Genomic DNA, 17,392 nt, shown 5'->3' on the forward strand with positions numbered 1-17,392 from the left:
GATAGTACTGAAGCTGATGATCTGGCGAAGTAAAGCGTGGACCACGTTGAAAAAGCTACGGCTATGAACGAAGATATTGCACGCCTCAGAGGAGTTCAAGCGGCTGTTCAGTATAAGATTGGCTTGGCAAAGAAGAATATGATCGAATGAGGGCCACTATTCCTTTTTGATTTCCTCCTGTATTTGCTTTATTTGATTCTTGTTTACTTGTAACTTGATTCAGACGAAAACCAATTTGGCACATATTTTGAATTTAAATATCTTCTCCTTTTTGGCCATGATAGTTCTTTACTTACTATGCTGTTATGATTCTAACTTCGTGCATAAATGGTTTATACCTCTTTAAGTATTTTCCATTTACTTTTAGGATCCTTCGATCCTCTGCTAGTTCTTCTATTTCGTATGCATTGTTTAAAAAGGCTTTTAGAATTCGAAAAGGTCCTTCCCAATGTGGAGACCATTTTCCTAATGCCTTATTCTTTCGATCCATAGGCAATATGACTTTCCATACTAAATCATTCGTAGTAAAAGTTTTACCTTTGACCCTCTTATTGTATGCCCTTGCTACCCTTTCCTTCTGTCTTCTTAATACTTCTAACGCATGTAACCTTTCTTCGTCCAAATCCACCAGCTCATTTATCATCATTTCCCAGTATAAATCAGATGGGATTTCTCCTTGTCTTTGGATTCTCGCTGATTGTAAGTAGACTTCGACAGGTAGTACTGCATCATGTCCAAATGTAAGCTGGAAAGGTGTAGTGTTAGTGGATTCTTTAGGGGAAGTTCGACAAGCCTAGAGTGCTTGGTCTAAAGTGTTGTGCCAATTTTTTGGCTTTTTCCCTACATGCTTTTTGATTAGCCCAATTATCACTTTGTTGGCTGCTTCAACTTGCCCATTGGCTTGAGCATAATAGGGTGTGGATGTTAATAATTTGAAACCCATTTCCTTTGCAAATTCTTGCATCTTTCGACCAGTAAAGACTGATCCTTGATCTGTTGTTATACTTTCTGGGATTCCAAATATGTATAAAATCTGCCTTTGAATGAATTCGATAACAGTTTCTTGGTCCACATTTACTAGAGGTACTGCTTCGACCCATTTAGTGAAATAGTCAATTCCTACAAGTATGTATCTTTGACCTTTGGATGAATGGGGTATAATTTCCCCAATTAGATCCAACGTCCAACCTCTGAAGGGCCAAGGCTTAATAATTGTATGAAGTTCACTTGCAGGAGCATGTTGAATTCCTGCGTGTATTTGACATTCCTAGCAACCCTTAGCAAATTCTATGCAATCTTTTAACATGGTGGGCCAATACATTCCATATCTGAAAAGCAACCATTTCATCTTATGGCCTGCCTGATGTGCTCCACAAGCTCCAATGTGTACACTGGATAATGCCAAGTAAGCTTCGCTTTCTCCTAAGCATTTCAACAGGATCCCTTCAGGGGTTTTCTTGAATAATTCATTCCCTATCAATATATAAGATAGAGCCCTGTACTTGGTTTTTCTTTCCGTGTCTGTCGAAGGGTCCTTGAGATGATTAATAAATGGATTCCTCTAGTCTGTATCTATCAAGGTATCAATGGCCAATACTTCAAACTCCTCTTTGTTAGCATATCCTAACTGGGTGCTTTCCAAATCCGTCGGAGATAATCTGGCAGCCATTGCCTTTCCTCTTACTTCGACAAGCTCTTCTAGCTTTTCTTTTGAAATTCTATACCCTGAGGCTATTTGTGCTAAGTCATTAGCCTCTTGGTTTTTTATTCTAAGGACATGTTTTATGTCGACGTATTCGAATTTTTTGAGTAACCTATTTGCAATGACGAAGTACATAATCAAATTTTCTTTTATACATTTGTACTCCTTCGTCAGTTGCTTGATTACTAATTCTGAATCTCCTTTAATTTCGACCCTAGTTGCCCCCAATTCCAACGAAGCCTCAAGTCCTGCAATAAGAGCTTCATATTCTGCTTCGTTGTTGGAACAAAGGGGACCTTCAATTCTATATTGAGTTTTGTTGGAATTCTGTCAGGAGAAATTAACATTATCCCAACCCCACTACCATTCTTATGAGTGGAACCGTCGAAGAATAATTTCCAAGGTTTCAACTCAACTTGAAATTGAGGATTTTCGACCAGTGCATGGTCTACAATAAAATCTGATACTATTTGTCCCTTCATTGCCTTTAAAGGCATAAAGGTTAAAGAGTATTCAGTGAGCGCTAAAGCCCATTTGCCAATTCGACTGTGCATTATTGGCTTAGATAACATATACTTGATGACATCAAAATGCGAAGGGACGTATAAATCAATAGGTTTTATATAATATTTAAGTTTAGTACATGAGAAATGCAAACAAAGACACAACTTTTCTATTGAAGTGTATCTAGTTTCTGCATCATTTAAAACCCTACTAAGGTAGTAAATGGCTCTTTCGACGCCATCTTCATTCTCTTGCGCCAACATGCTCCCTATGGTAGTGTCGGAAGCTGATATATACAGTCTCATAGGCTTCTTTCCACACGGTGGTGCCAAGATAGGAGGATTCGTCAGATAATGTTTGATCTTGTCGAATGCCTCTTGGTGTTCGTCATTCCATTTGAACTTGCCTTGTTTCAGGCGCATAAGGGGAGAGAAGGCTTGAGTTCAACCACTTAAATTCGAGATGAATCTTCTTAAGGAAGTTTATCTTTCCTAATAATGATTGCAATTCCTTTTGGTTGATGGTGCTTTGGTCTCCATAATAGCCTTCGTCTTGTTCTGATTGATTTCTATCCCCTTTTTGTGGACCACAAAGCCCAGGAAATCTCCAGCTTGCACAAAGAATGCACACTTAAGAGGATTCATTTTTAAGCCATGTTTTCTCATTCTTTCGAATGATTGGCTGAGATGGGATAAATGGTCTTCATCCGACGTAGATTTTATCACAATGTCATCTATGTATACTTGCATGAATGTCTCTATATAATCATAAAATATAGAGTTCATTGCTCGCTGGTATGTTGCCCCAACGTTTTTTAGGCCAAAAGGCATGACTATCCATTCATAAGTGCCTATTGCCCCTGGACATCGAAAAGCTGTTTTAGAAACATCTTCTTCTGCGATAAAAATCTAGTTATAGCCAGAATATCCATCAAGCATGCTGAGATACTCATAGCCTGTGGCTGAGTCAACCAACATTTCTGCCACAGGCATTGGATACTCATCCTTAGGGGTTGCTGCATTTAGATCACGAAAATCTATACATACTCGCAAAGAGCCATTTTTCTTGATAACAGGGACAATATTAGCAATCCAATCGACATACCTTGTGGTCCTGATGAAGTTGCAACGAAGAAGTCTTTCGACCTCTTTTTTGATCTTTGTGAGGATTTCTGGTGCGAATCTTCTTGGAGTCTGCTTGATGGGCTTCTTGCCATCCTTTATAGGCAGCTTTAATTCGACCAGGTCCCTCTTCAAACCAGGCATCTCGTCGTAATCCCAAGCGAAGCAATCTTTGTTCTTCCTTAGTAAGTCAATCACTCTCACTTTCAATTTGGGGTCCAGTTTAGCGCTGATGTAGGTAATTCTTTTTGCACTTCCATCTCCGAGATCAATCTCTTCGAGAGGATCTTGCGCTAACATCTTTGCACTTGACGTTACTGGATCTTTTTCAAATCCCAGAGGCTCTTTGTCGTAGATGGCGTCCAACCTCTGTTCTGCTGGTTCCACAAATACTTGTTCGTCAGGGAGTTTTGGTTCAAAGAATTCCCCTGGTCCTGTATTACATATTCCACTATATGTGGCTTTGTTAGCCATGTTTGTTATCTCGGCTTCGAGAGCCGCTTGTCTTTTGTTCTCAGCCATGTAGGCCGAAATCTTTTCGAAGAAAGAAGACTCAGTCATAGTACAGGCCTTCATCCCAGCCTGTTGGCCGTATCTCAGATGATTCTCCTATTTCTGGGTCTCCCATAATCTCTCTATCCCACTGGAAGCCATTTGGGTGGAGAGTCAAAAAGTACAAGGCATTTTTATTTGGGGCGTAGCCTTCTTCCGCTGGGTAACACGGTCCTATGTGTGCCAAATTCCTGTCGAAGTTTCTCTTGTCCACATGGTTTACTTCTGCTCTGAAGTAACTTTGGTCGGCTTCGACATTCTCTACCACGCCATCTTCTCTCCAGATAGATATTCTTTGATGCATAGTCGAAGGGACCGCTTCCATTCCATGTATCCACTCTCTCCCCAGTAGTAAGTTGTAATTTTCTTTTGCAGGTATTACCATAAACATCGTTGGTCTTGTGATTGACCCAACAGTTAAGTCCACTTGTATGACGCCCAACGTCTGTCCTATCTTTCCTTCATAATTTGACAGTACCATGTTGTGAGGTTTGACGTCAGTGTCGAACATCCCTATCTTTTTCAACATGAATTGGGGCATCAAATTAACGGTTGCTCCCCCGTCCACCAAGACTTTATTCACTCCCACCAGTCCAACTTTGGCCCTAATGTATAGGGGTTTAAGGTGACTCTGCATCCCCTGGTGTGGCCTTTCGAACATAGCGTTCTGTTCTTCGACATCACCATTGTTCAGAACATAATAACACACTGGTTGATGCTTTGCCATCTCCGCAGCGTCCGCTTCCTCATTATCTTCGACCTCTGTTTCCTGGTTATACTCGTACGGCAAGACTGAGACCACGTTACAATTCATATTCACGGAAGACACTCCGTCGGACTCGAAATCATCTGTGAGCATTTCCTCTTCTTTCGCTTGTTCCTTCTGAACCTTATGAGTTATGTTTTCATCTGGAAATAACTTTCTTCCTACGGGTGGTTTGGTCGAATCCATGATATTTGGGGGATTCTTGACGCTGTTGGATTCTCCAGTTTCTCTTTGATTCATTTCTCTTTCTTCTTTCCTCATCCTTTGATGCCTTCTCCATTGGGATCTCGACATAAGGTTCTTTCCTTTGTAATTTTCTAACCCGACAACCTCTCTTTTGGACACCTGAAATTGTTTTCTTTACGCCCACGAGGTTCTTCCTCCATCTTCGAAACTCCTCCATTTTCCTTTCTTTGATCCCGCCTGAGTCCACTTGTCCTTAGGGACTTCTGCTGGCAATTTAAACATGACTCTCTTCGCCCTTGGGTGAGGGTTATCCGGTCTCCTAGGTGCTCCCATCTTGTCGAAGCTATACATGTTTGGATTTCCTCCATGCCCGTCCCAACCTTGGTCATATGGGATTCTTTCGAATGCTTCGGCTAATTCTCTATTGTACACTGCCCCACACCTGGGACACATCAAACATTTCGTTTCATATTTGTAGCAGCGCACAATGAAACCCAGAAGGCTCTCTCCTGATGTGGGATACACCTTCTGCAATTGGCTTTCTTTCCTCCAGTTTCTCTCGGTCTTTGTTCGTTGCCATCCCTCGTAATCCTCAGCCACCCTTCGAGATATCCTGATGCTGCATCTAGGGCACAACAATATGTCAGCATTCTTTTTGTGACATCTCCAGAGATACTCACGTAGGCTTTCGTTGGCTTTAGGATAGCCACACTTCGTCCCTTCTTGCTCCATCTTCAAACATTCCTCCACTTCCTCCATTTCTGAGGGAATTTGCTTCAGGTCTACCATGTTGACGCCCATACTAGCGCCATCAGTGATTGAAATTGCTTCGAACTTCTTTCTTAGGCCCTCAGTAGCCTCGGTTGTTTTCCCTTTAAGACCTTCAGTGGTCCTTGGTTCGACGTTAGCCACCTCTTTGCCCTTGATAGAAGTTCCAAAGGAAACGTCGTTACTTAGGCCATCAGTAGCCTGCTTTCCATCCAAGGTGTAGCCTCCAGTTCCTGTTGCTTTTGCAGCCTCCACTTCCCTTACGTCAACCATGTTGATTTCGACAGGCTTAACATATTTGGTCTCAACAACGTTAAGGGGATCGGTATCAACTTTCATCTGGTTTTTTCCTTTGTCGACGAACTTGAGGCGGCCATCCCTGATTGTGTTCTGAATAAGATCCCTGAAAAGAAAGCATTGTGAAGTTTTCTGGCCCAAAAAACTGTGATATTTACAGAAACCTCGTTTCTTTCGTTGTTCTAACGGAGGAATCTTGGTATTAGGAGGAACTATCATTTGGCCATCTTTTACTAATAGATCGAAGATCTCGTCACATTTGGTAACATCAAATGTGTAAGTCTTTTTGGGAAATCTATCGTTCTTTTCAGTTTCGACAGGATTTCTGCCATTCGAAGGTGTAAGTAATTTGCAGGCGTAGGGTGGTGCTTCTTTTAATTCTGCCAAATCTACTTCGAATTCCTCAAGACCATAGGGGTCTTCAGCAATTTCAGACTCTTCGTCTTTGAATTCGACATAAGCAACCCTCTCTTTCTTATAATTCTTACTTGCTCTGGCCTTTTCAAATTTTAAGCGTTCGACTTGTCGAACCCTATATGCTAATTGGGCCATGTCTCTTAGATGCTGGGTGTCTAACTTTTTCCTGATGGAATAGTCCAGACCTCTAGCGGTCATTTCGACCAACTCGTGTTCAGGTACTATTGTAAAGCATCTAGATTTTAACAAGCGGAACCTATTCAGATAATCATCTATAGGTTCGGTGAATTTTCTCTTGATGCTGGCTAGTTCCTTAAGACTTATCTTAGTTTGGCCCATGTAGAATTGTTCATGAAACAATCTTTCTAATTGGGGCCAAGCATCTATGGAATTTGGTGGCAAAGTCGTAAACCACGTGAAAGCGTTCTTTGTTAAAGAACTAGGGAAATATTTCATCCTCAAGTTCTCACTGTTCGCCAAATCCCCTGCCTCAGTTATGTATCTAGCTATATGCTCTATAGTGGATTCACTAGTATCCCCTGAGAATTTGGTGAACTTAGGGATTTTACAACCCCTTGGTAATTCTATTTGCAGGACATACTCTGACAGAGGAGAAGAATAGTTTGGCCGTCGAAGTCCCGTGTTTAGACCATTCTGGGCCATGATTCTCTCTATCATACTGGTTAGGTCATTTTCCATCATGTTTTCCCGCCTAACCCTATGAATTACTTCGTCTGCGTCCTGGTCTCTATTAACCATTATCACTCTCCTAGGTTGTTCTTCAGGGACTTCCCGTCGAATTGGCTGTTGTTCCAATCTTGCTCCCATGACTCTTTCGTCAGGGGCTTGCCTTTGTGGTTGAACCTGATCTATCGTTGGTTCTTCGCCCTGGATTATAACCTGGTTTGGCCTGCGTCGAACCGCAGGTTGTGGGGCGCCTAGAAAATCTGCTACGCATCCCATCTGTGTTGACAATTGTTGGTATGTTTGGGCGTTGTCAGTATTAGTCCTATTCACATTCTGTATTAACAGAGAGAAAATGGTATTCATTTCTCTGGCCAGAACTCCTACCATATCATGGTTACTGGCATCCATTTGTTGTCTAAAGGCTGCCTGATTATTCGTTGTAAGGGTAGGTAGTAGGGTGGGGATTCCTTGTGATTGGTTATTTCGACCTATATGGTTCATGCCGGATCCAGAATTTTGGATTGGCGAAATAACCGTATTATGTGGCTGAGTATATATGGAATAATTGTTTTGAAGCCCTGCCATGGCAGTTGATGGCATTCCATAAGGGTAATCTCTCACAGGCCTAAAGTTTTCGAATCCTGGTGGCCTAGGGGTTGAAACTGCAGGCATATCTGCCGCGCCTGATATGATAGGCATTACTATCAAATTATGCAAGGCCATGGATCCAATCGTTGGTATGGCCTGTGCATTAGGGATTTCAGTGGATACATTAATCGAATTTGCTCCGATTGTGCCCGTTCCCTGGGGGGAGGACTGTTCCCCTTGACTGGTTGTATTAACCATCTTTTTTGCGTTTTTTTCTGTTGGTTATAGGTTGTGAATTATTGACTATCCTGCCACTTCTAAGGATCATACAACACCAATTTTTAAACCAAAAGAATAACGCCAATTTTGCGAATAAAACAACTGTTGTAATCAACAATCCTTTTGACACTGTCCCACTGGGCGTGCCAATTTGTTTACCAGTGATTTCTGATAAACAACCGCTAGTCTTCCAAATTTATATATTTTTGGTAACTCGCAGGATCGACTAGATTGATCCTAGGACATGTGTCTTAAGAATTGTTATTACTGTGATTTGACTCATAGTTACGTTTGTTTCTAATTTGTGAATGACAAAAGTCTTTAGACAACGATTCTAAGTGAAACTTATGACTTTATGAACAAAGTAAATGACGATAATTTGGTATTAAAAGGTTTAAAGATAGTGATAAGGGCTAGGAAAGGTAAAGATAAATAACTCGAAGTCAATGCTCTATGTTTTAAGAAAGTACTGGAAATGAAGATTCTGGCGGAATGTAAATGCAGAAATGAAAAGTAATGATAAACTACTGAAAAATAAGGGCAATTCGACAGATAAAAGGCAGTAAAAATACTTTGATTTAAACAATTGGTATGAAAAATAACATGAACGAAACTTATGGTGTTCTTCATACATACATTTTCAGCGTAAAACTCTTTTCTCTCGCTCCGGTATTTCGAGTGTATTTTGTGAATTTCTGTATATCTGTTTGAACACACCTTGAATCTAAAACTAAGATCCCTATTTATAGTAATTCGACCTTAACGGCCTTTACATGTATGACTGTCACATTCGTCGTTCCCAAGCGTTGCATATCTTAGATGTTTCCACTTGTTGATCTGACGAAACGACTCTGTTTTAAATTTCAAATACTTCCGCTTGAAGTCTCGACTCTGTAAACACCTATGTCGAAGAGAGCTTTATGAAAACCCAAAAATCTTCTAAGTTCCAGGCTTCGACAACAAATAATTGCTTACCCACAAAGAGAATTAAAACAGCTTCGCTACAGTCATTTCTCGCTTATTCTCAAAACTTAATATTTCCAAAGACCTTTTAACTGTCTGTCGAAATCCCCAGCTAAAAAATTGCCCCCAAGAAATGTCTATTTCGAATTACTGTAGAAATGGACATTTTTTGCATTTACCAGATTTCGACCAGAGACCTTTCATAGTCCTAAAAGTCCACGTTTGTCAGTTAATCATGATAAACTTTTTTAAAACGTCTCATCAGAACGTGTGCGCAGTTATATATCATCATGAGTTTCAACTTCCAAGAAAATAAATAGTATTCCCTGTCCACTTTTCTCAGAAAAACTTCCACGTGGCCCACTATCCTAGTAAAGTGTAACCAGTCAGCCTCATAGGTTCAGCATTATAAAAGCACATTTGTCATTTTTCTCTCTCTTTTCACGAAAATCTCCAGTTTTTTCTCTAAGTTCATCTTCTTCAACCTTTCTGAAAAACGCTTCTTCTTCCTTAAACCCTAATCATTCAAAATCTCCAAAGTCTACTACAATGTCTTCTGATAAGCAACAAAAACAGTCAAAGAACATCAAGGGTGCTGGATCTTCAAAGAGTTCCATTTCCCAGAACATTCCAACCAGCGCAACCATCACTGTTGGGGACCGAGAATACATCACTGCTCCAAAACTCTTGAAAGAACAGAAAGCAATTTTCGCTTCTCAGGTAATGGTTCCTTCTCTTCTTTCTGGAAATGCTTTAGGGTTTCTAGGCCCATTAGTATCTGACGAACATTTAGAGAAGTGTGCTCAATTTTTTCCTTGTCACCATACTACTAAACCCATAGCCAACAAAACCCTTTCTTCTAAAGACAATGAGGATCTAAACCAGAGAGAAGCTTTTCAACTGGACTTTATTACTGATACTTTCAGACCTTTTCGGTCTTGTCCAACCCTAGATAAATCCTATCTTGCTTGGTTAACAAAAGTTGAGAAGAAGAAAGCCTCACTTTGGAAAGAATTGGGTATTTTTGACCTAATCCAGATGTCGAAGCTTGGATTTAGTTATTGTCAGCCTTTATTACTCTCTAGCCTATATTTCTGGGATAATACCTATAACACGTTTCATCTTCCTTGTGGAATGATGACTCCCAGACTTTTCGATGTAGCTGCCATTGCTGGACCTCCTCCGATAGAAGAAACCTTCGACCCCTACCAAGACTGTGAAAACTTGATTGATTTCAACGTTAAGAACGCTTCATTCAGTATTTACATTAATCTATATCACGCTGATGGTGAAGAGGTTTCTGATATAGAACACATAGCATTCTTAGGTCTATGATTGTCCAAATTCTTCTTTTGCTGTAAATCTCTACAAGTTGCTAAGAGATTTCTAACGCTCGCTAACCAATTGCATGTTGGTCGAAGAGTGTGTTTGAGTGAACTCTTGTTGGCTAGTTTGTACGAAAGTCTAGGATCAGCTAGTGCTAAGCTAAAGGAATACGAAGCTGGCACCAATATATTACTATCTGGGCCTTATCGGCTTCTTCAATTGTGGCTTAATGCCACTTCCGAATCCTTTTTGCCAACACGAGGAAACATCGAAGAAGATGCCCCAGAGATAATGAATTGAAGTATTGAGGGCACCAGACTCCTTCGACTGACTCCAGCTGATGACGTTGATAATTTACAAACTTCCCTCACCAAATACACTTTGATGTTCTCAAAACGTCATCATTTCCTTCCTTCGATGGCTCCTTTTGCCAGTCGAACGCATGGTCCTTCCTGGTTTACTGCCTCGCTCGAAGACGCTGTGAAAAATGCCAACACAGAGATCAAAGAGATATGGCGTGCCTTTCTCCTTCCAAGGCTACTTGTTTCTAGGATTCTGCCAGTGAAGAGTCACGTGTGTCTGTTGGCTTATCATGTAAAAATGCATTTTGATGTCAGGTTGATGAAGAGGCCAATGTCGAATGGCTGCAATGGCTAAAAGAAGTCTGTCAAATGCCATCTTGGCTACATGCGAGAAAATATCACTATAATCCAACTCAAAAATCTGAGTGTATCCTTTGGCTACCAAGCGAGCTTTAAACCGATTGATCTTACCATTTGGTCCAACCTTCACTGTATAAAGCCAACGACAACCTACTAAAGATTTTCCAGGGGGTAGAGGAACCAATTCCCAAGTACCACTACTTTGAAGAGCACACATTTTACCAATCATTGCTTGCCTCCACTCAGGGTGAGATAATGTTTCACCTAGAGTTTTAGGAATAGAAACAAAAGACAAAAGAAGACAAACAAATATTCTTCAAAGGGGAAAAACGATGATAACATAAATAAAATATAATGTGGAGAAGGATTTTGTGTTTGACATATACATTTTCAAAGGGAAATCATAAGATCAAACTCAGGTTGCAGGATCAAATTTGGTGATGGCGAAGGCGTCGAAGGAAAGTCTGTAATGACCTCAGAGGCAGGAATGACCTCAGGGATAGGTATGATAGAAGTTGGTTGGTGATGCTGATATGTTTGAAGTGGACGAGAAGTTAGGGGGGAGGGGGTCAACAGTAGGGGTATTTAGTGTGTCATGTTCCCTCGAATGACGAGGAATAATGACAAATGGGAATTCCAGAAGATGTGTGGGAGTACTTTTCTGAAGGGGTTCCGGAGTTACTTGGCTTGACTCGAAATATGGAACAAACTCAAAGAAGGTGACATCGGCTACGAGGTATCATTGTAGAGTATGTGAATAACAACGATAATCCTTTTTGGATCAATGATAACCAAGAAAGACACACTTGAGTAATCAAGTTGATAGTTTATCAAGTCTAGGGGGGAGATTGTGTACAAAACATGTTGACCCGAAGACTCGAGGTGGAATTGGGTGAAAGGGAGAGTTTGGAAACAGGATTGAATGAGGGATTTTATTATTAAGCACAGATGAGGGCATGCGATTTATAAGATAACATCTCGTGAGCACAACATCTCCCCAAAATCGGAGAGGAACATTGCAATGGAGAAGTAGGGTACGAGTGATTTCTACGAGATGTCGATTTTTACGTTCGGCTACCCGTTTTGTTAAGGTGTATGAGGGCAAGATGTTTGGTGGAGAATACCATTGGATGACATAAAAGTTTGAAATTGTTGGGATAAATATTCACGTGCATTGTCACTTCTTAGGGTATGAATAGACGAATCAAATTGGATTCTTATTTCCTGATAATATTGTTCAAAAATAGAAAATAATTTAGATCTGTTCTTCATTAAAGATAGCCACATGCAATGTGAAAAATCATCAATAAAGGTTACAAAATACCTAAACTCGAATGTAGACGCAATACGAGAGGGATCCCAAACATCGGAGTGAACTAAAGCAAAAGGGGACGTAACCCATTTATTGACTCAATCGGGAAAATGACTACAAGTATGTTTCCCTATTTGACAAGACTCACAATGTAAAATGGATAATTTAGATAAGTCGGGCACTAACTTTTGTAGCTTGTGAAGACTTGGATGATCTAACTGCGAATGTATAGTGAATGGAGAATCTGTGATGGAGCATGTGGTAGATGACGCAGAGAAGTAGTAGAGGCCTTGAGACTCACATCTGACACTAATCGTTTGCCCCAAAGTCCGATCTTGCAAGGTAACATTATTGTTAGTAAAAGTGATAGAATAATTAAGGGATCGAGTTAAACGACTGACTGCCAGTAAATTAAATGAGCAATTAGGTATGTATAGGACAGAAGTAACATAGAGAGATAATAGAATTTGAACAATGTCAATCCCTTGAGATCGGGTTTAAGAACCATTTGCGACAATTATACTAGGTAGGAAACAAAAGTAGAGAGGGAAGAGAAAAGACCTTTATTTCCGGTAACATGATCAGATGCACCAGGATCGAGGATCCAAGCACCAAGAGGAGATGAATGAGAGAAGCAAACCGATGAATTACCAGTGTGTGCAACTGAAGCCATGTAATTAGAGTTTTAATTAGTCTGACACCACCATAGAAAATCCTCGTAGCTTGGCGTAGAGTTCTGAAGAGAAGGTGAAGTCTGCAGAGTGTCTGAGTGATTGATTTGAGGTGCATTTATCTGGCATGTAGGTCTACCATGCAACTTCCAGCAACGATCAATAGTATGCCCAAGACGATTACAATATTCATACTTGGGACGAGGTTTGGAGTTGGATGACCCTCCTCGAAAGCGATTTTGATTATTGCCAAGAGATGCAAGGGCAACAATGTCACCTGGTGTCAGAGCAAAAATATATGGAGGGGAAACTGGGCCAAAAGCATGTGGTGTAGCCAAGCGCAACAGTTGTTCACTAACTGCATCATAGTTAGGAACAATAGTACCTGATAAAATCAGGTTACAAATAGACTCATGCTCTGAGGGTAATCCGATAAGTGCCATGATCATGAAAAATTTACTCTGTTGTTCGGTATGAGCTGTTGCATCTTTTGCGTAAGGCATGATGGTGGCGAAATTTGCTTTCAAGGCATCATGCTTACTCAGATAGGCTTGCATATCCATATTCTCCACCTTCAGAGTGTTGATTTTGTGGATGACTATATAAATAATGAACATCATTGGAGAAGACTTTTTTGGCCTTTTTCCAAACCTCATAGCAAGTGAAGAAGGCTTGGTGTTGCGCTTGGAGATTAGGTGCTACGGAAAACCATAACACAATGCACATAGATGCATCAGTTTTCTTCCATTTAGAAAGTTTGACGACGAGAACATCATCAACTTTTGTGGTTAAGTGATCTTCATATCCCTGACTGTGAAACCACATCTTAACAACATCAACCCATATGTTGTAGTTGGATGAGTCATATAGCTTTGCACATGGAATACGCAAAACTTTGATAAATGAATCACTAAAACCAGAATTGGTGTCTCCCATGGCTTGGACAACAAAATAACGAAGTGAAATCGGGGTTGTTTGCACAAGAGCACTATTTTCCGTGAGCCGAAAAGTAAAACAGAGGCCGGATCTGCCACGGATGGGGAGAGGCAAGTAGACTGGTAGAAAAATGGTCAAATCGTCAGCAAAACGCGCTGGCACGTGCAGGGCAACGACGAAAAGAGGACAATGGCCGGATCAGAGGGCGGAGAGTTGGATGGTGGGGTCGGTTTTCCGAAACGTCGCCGGGAGTGTTGCCAGAATAGTAACGACAACATAGTGGTTACCTGAGAATTTAAAAGTGACAGGCAAATCGGAGTGATAACACGGTTTGTAATTTTTGTTCTCACGGAAGACAGTGGGTCAACAGGGTAAAGCACAACGAAAAAAGAATTGCCTCTTGGCAGACTCTAAATACCATGTTGAAATAGGCGAGCTAAGAGACATTTATATTAAATCCTGTGTTTTGAAAAGTACTACAAATACATTATTATATATAAAGAGAGATTACAACTAATTAAATGATATAGTCGACGTAGGACTATTCTATATACAAATATTTTTAACATTATATTTACAAATATCAACAAATTTATTTGACCTCAACGTATAAATTAAAATGGAAACCTCATTCGAAATATAACTTATTCACCTGTTTATACATTTTCTATGAACAAGTTTCTAATTGATTTCTCCTTCTTTCTGGCGAACCTAGAATGATTTCCAATGAATTTCTGATAGTACTGACTTATATTTTTTACCTCCTTTTTGTCTGCAATATTTTAAAAACTTATTTGGGAGTCAAGATATAAATCTTACAAGCATGTGAATATAACTCTGCATATAAGTCTCTTGCATCAACTGAATTTCCTAGTTCCAGATCTAGGTTAGACTAAAATGAAGTTACTATGGCTTTCGATGTCCTCTACATTAATTTCACTTTAGAACTATATTGGTGCTGGTATGTGTCATACCCCAAAATTTGCCCGTTAATCTTGCAAGACATTTTCAAGGCACTCTCACTCATTTTTCAAGGCATTGATCTTAAAAGAACAAAGGCCCAACTCACAAGTGGCCAAATCCAGAAAATGACTCAAAATGGCTTGCTCGCTAGGCGAGCAAAATCCTTCGCCTAGCGAACCCTTCGCTACGCACTCGCCTAGCGAAGCTTGCGAATACCAGAAAATTCTGGGCTTCATTCTGAGCCCATCAGGTCACAAAAATTATTATAAATAGCAGAGCTTCATTCAGAGAAAAGACAGACAGAGGCAGACGGACAGAAACCCTAGCCAGGAAACCCTAACAGAAGCAACACAGCAAACCCAGGAGGCTAACCCAGAAAGTTCAGAGCAACCCTAAAGGAAACCCCGAAGGAAACTCATCGGCACCAAGGTTATCTCCGCCCAACTCAATCCGGCACACAACCCTATGAGTGACTTGCCAATTCAAGATCGCAATTCAATTGCAAACAGGTTTGCATTACTATTACCGCTTTATGTTCTTAATTTGCATATGGCATTATGATTGAATTTATAAAAATATCTTAAGTTTTGCATGTGAATTTAAGTATGTATGGATATCTTGAACGTTAACCATGTAATTTCTATGATGGATGCCATAGGGTGTGGAGCTTTCTGGAATTGTACTGTTGTAGCCTACGGTTAAAAGATGATTGTCCCTTCGAATGCTAAGGTATCCTTACAAATGTTGCCTTCAATGACCAATCGATGACCCTACGATGACCCTTTACATCCAAAGGATAGAATTACTTACTTTTCAATAGTAAGGACAGTTCTACCCTCATAAGCATAGGAAATGCCCATAAAGACCTTGGGTAGGTATAACTCTTAAATGCTGAATCACAACTCAAAATACTTTTCACACCTCACTTTGCAAAACATCTACTAGAAAATCACCACTTGGTATACGTTCGCACTAGAATCATTGCCAAGTTATATTTTTCTCAACAGTTTTCTAAACAGCTTTCAAAATTAAACGAGATAAACACTTTGTATACATTCGTACAAGAATCATTACAAAGTTAAACTCTCTTTCCAAAACATTTTCTAAGCAATTCACAAACACTTTTTCAGACAAGAAAAACATAAGTGATCAAGCAATAAGAGCCCATGGATAACCATGGATACAAAGGGTGCTAACACATTCCCTTTGTATAATGTACCTCCCGAACCCAAAATCTAATTAAGGTCTTTCCTGTTCTTTTCGCCTTTCCTAATTGGATAAAAGAAAACTCGGTGGCGACTCTTGCTATCCGCGACATTTGCTTTCCAAAGCAAAAACACACAAAAGTCAGTTCACCGTATGACAGAACTGGCGACTCTGCTGGGGAGGACAAAGAGAGGTTACCTTAAAAAAAAAGGATCACTTATTTGAATTGTCTGATTTACTTTTAAGGGATTGCTTGGGTATTTTTGAGTGAAAGATCCTACACCCGGATCTAGTGTACCTTAGGTAAGTAGCAATAGATCATCGCGACTATCCGGCGTATACTGGAATGGTTAAAATGATGGCTACGGTTAATGTGACACTTTGGATGTCCTGATGTTCCTCATGTTTACTTGAGGAGAAATTTGGCGTCTGCGTGGTGCCATCCAAGCATTAACCAGACCTTTAGAACCCTAATTGACTCATCCTGGCCATTAGAAAGTAGTGAGATAACTGACTTCGGTTCCGACTGGGGTTGGTTGAGACTCGATACTACACTCTTTGAGATTGGACTTTAGGGAAGCTTTGGTCAACCACTTGGTGTTGCACTGAAGTGGACTTAAAGGAAGGTCAATGATTGGAGATCCTTTTAGAACCCGGTTACTATTCTAGGACAGGTTGAACCAACCAAACTTCAGTGGGGAGGGTACTTACCTATGGAACTCATGCAAGCCTTAAAACCTAGGAATGATTGCGGTGTGACTTGCTTGTGCTTGTTATTTACATAACAACATAACATCATAACATCATAACATCATGGCATTGTACTAATCATTTCAAGGACTTAGGGATTTGACTTTGCTCTGTAACAGGGCTATGGCTTCCAGGAAGACTATCCGGATCAATCTTGTAGAGATCTCTCCTCAACTCAAGGATTTAGTGTCAGAACTTCCTGATCATGCTCAGTTCATCAAGAAACATGGTTCCCTCCTCAATTTGGTTACCACCGGTTTCAAAGAAGATATGACGAGAGTTTTATTCCAGTTCTTCGACCCTAAACATCATTGCTTCACCTTCCCGGATTATCAGTTGGTACCCACATTAGAAGAATTTTCCAGGCTGCTTGGGATACCTATCCTTGATCAAGCACCTTTCAGTGGTTTAGAGAAGATTCTGAAGTCTGAAGAAGTTGCCGCAGCTTTACACATGACAAAGTCCGACATCGAAACTAATTGGGTAACAAGAAGTGGAGTCAAGGGTTTACTTGCCAAATTTCTGATAAATAAGGCCCGGGAATTCTTAAAAGTTACGGATGTCCATGCTTTCGAGGATGTCCTAGCATTACTAATCTATGGTTTGGTGTTATTCCCTAATCCAGAACAATTCATAGACATGAATGCTATTAAGATATTTCTCACTCATAACCCTGTGCCTACCTTGCTTGGAGACATTTTGCATTCCCTTCACACTCGTACTATGAAAAGGCAAG

Source organism: Lathyrus oleraceus, chromosome 5, assembly GCF_024323335.1.
Source record: "Lathyrus oleraceus cultivar Zhongwan6 chromosome 5, CAAS_Psat_ZW6_1.0, whole genome shotgun sequence".
Classification (NCBI taxonomy): Eukaryota; Viridiplantae; Streptophyta; class Magnoliopsida; order Fabales; family Fabaceae; genus Lathyrus; species Lathyrus oleraceus.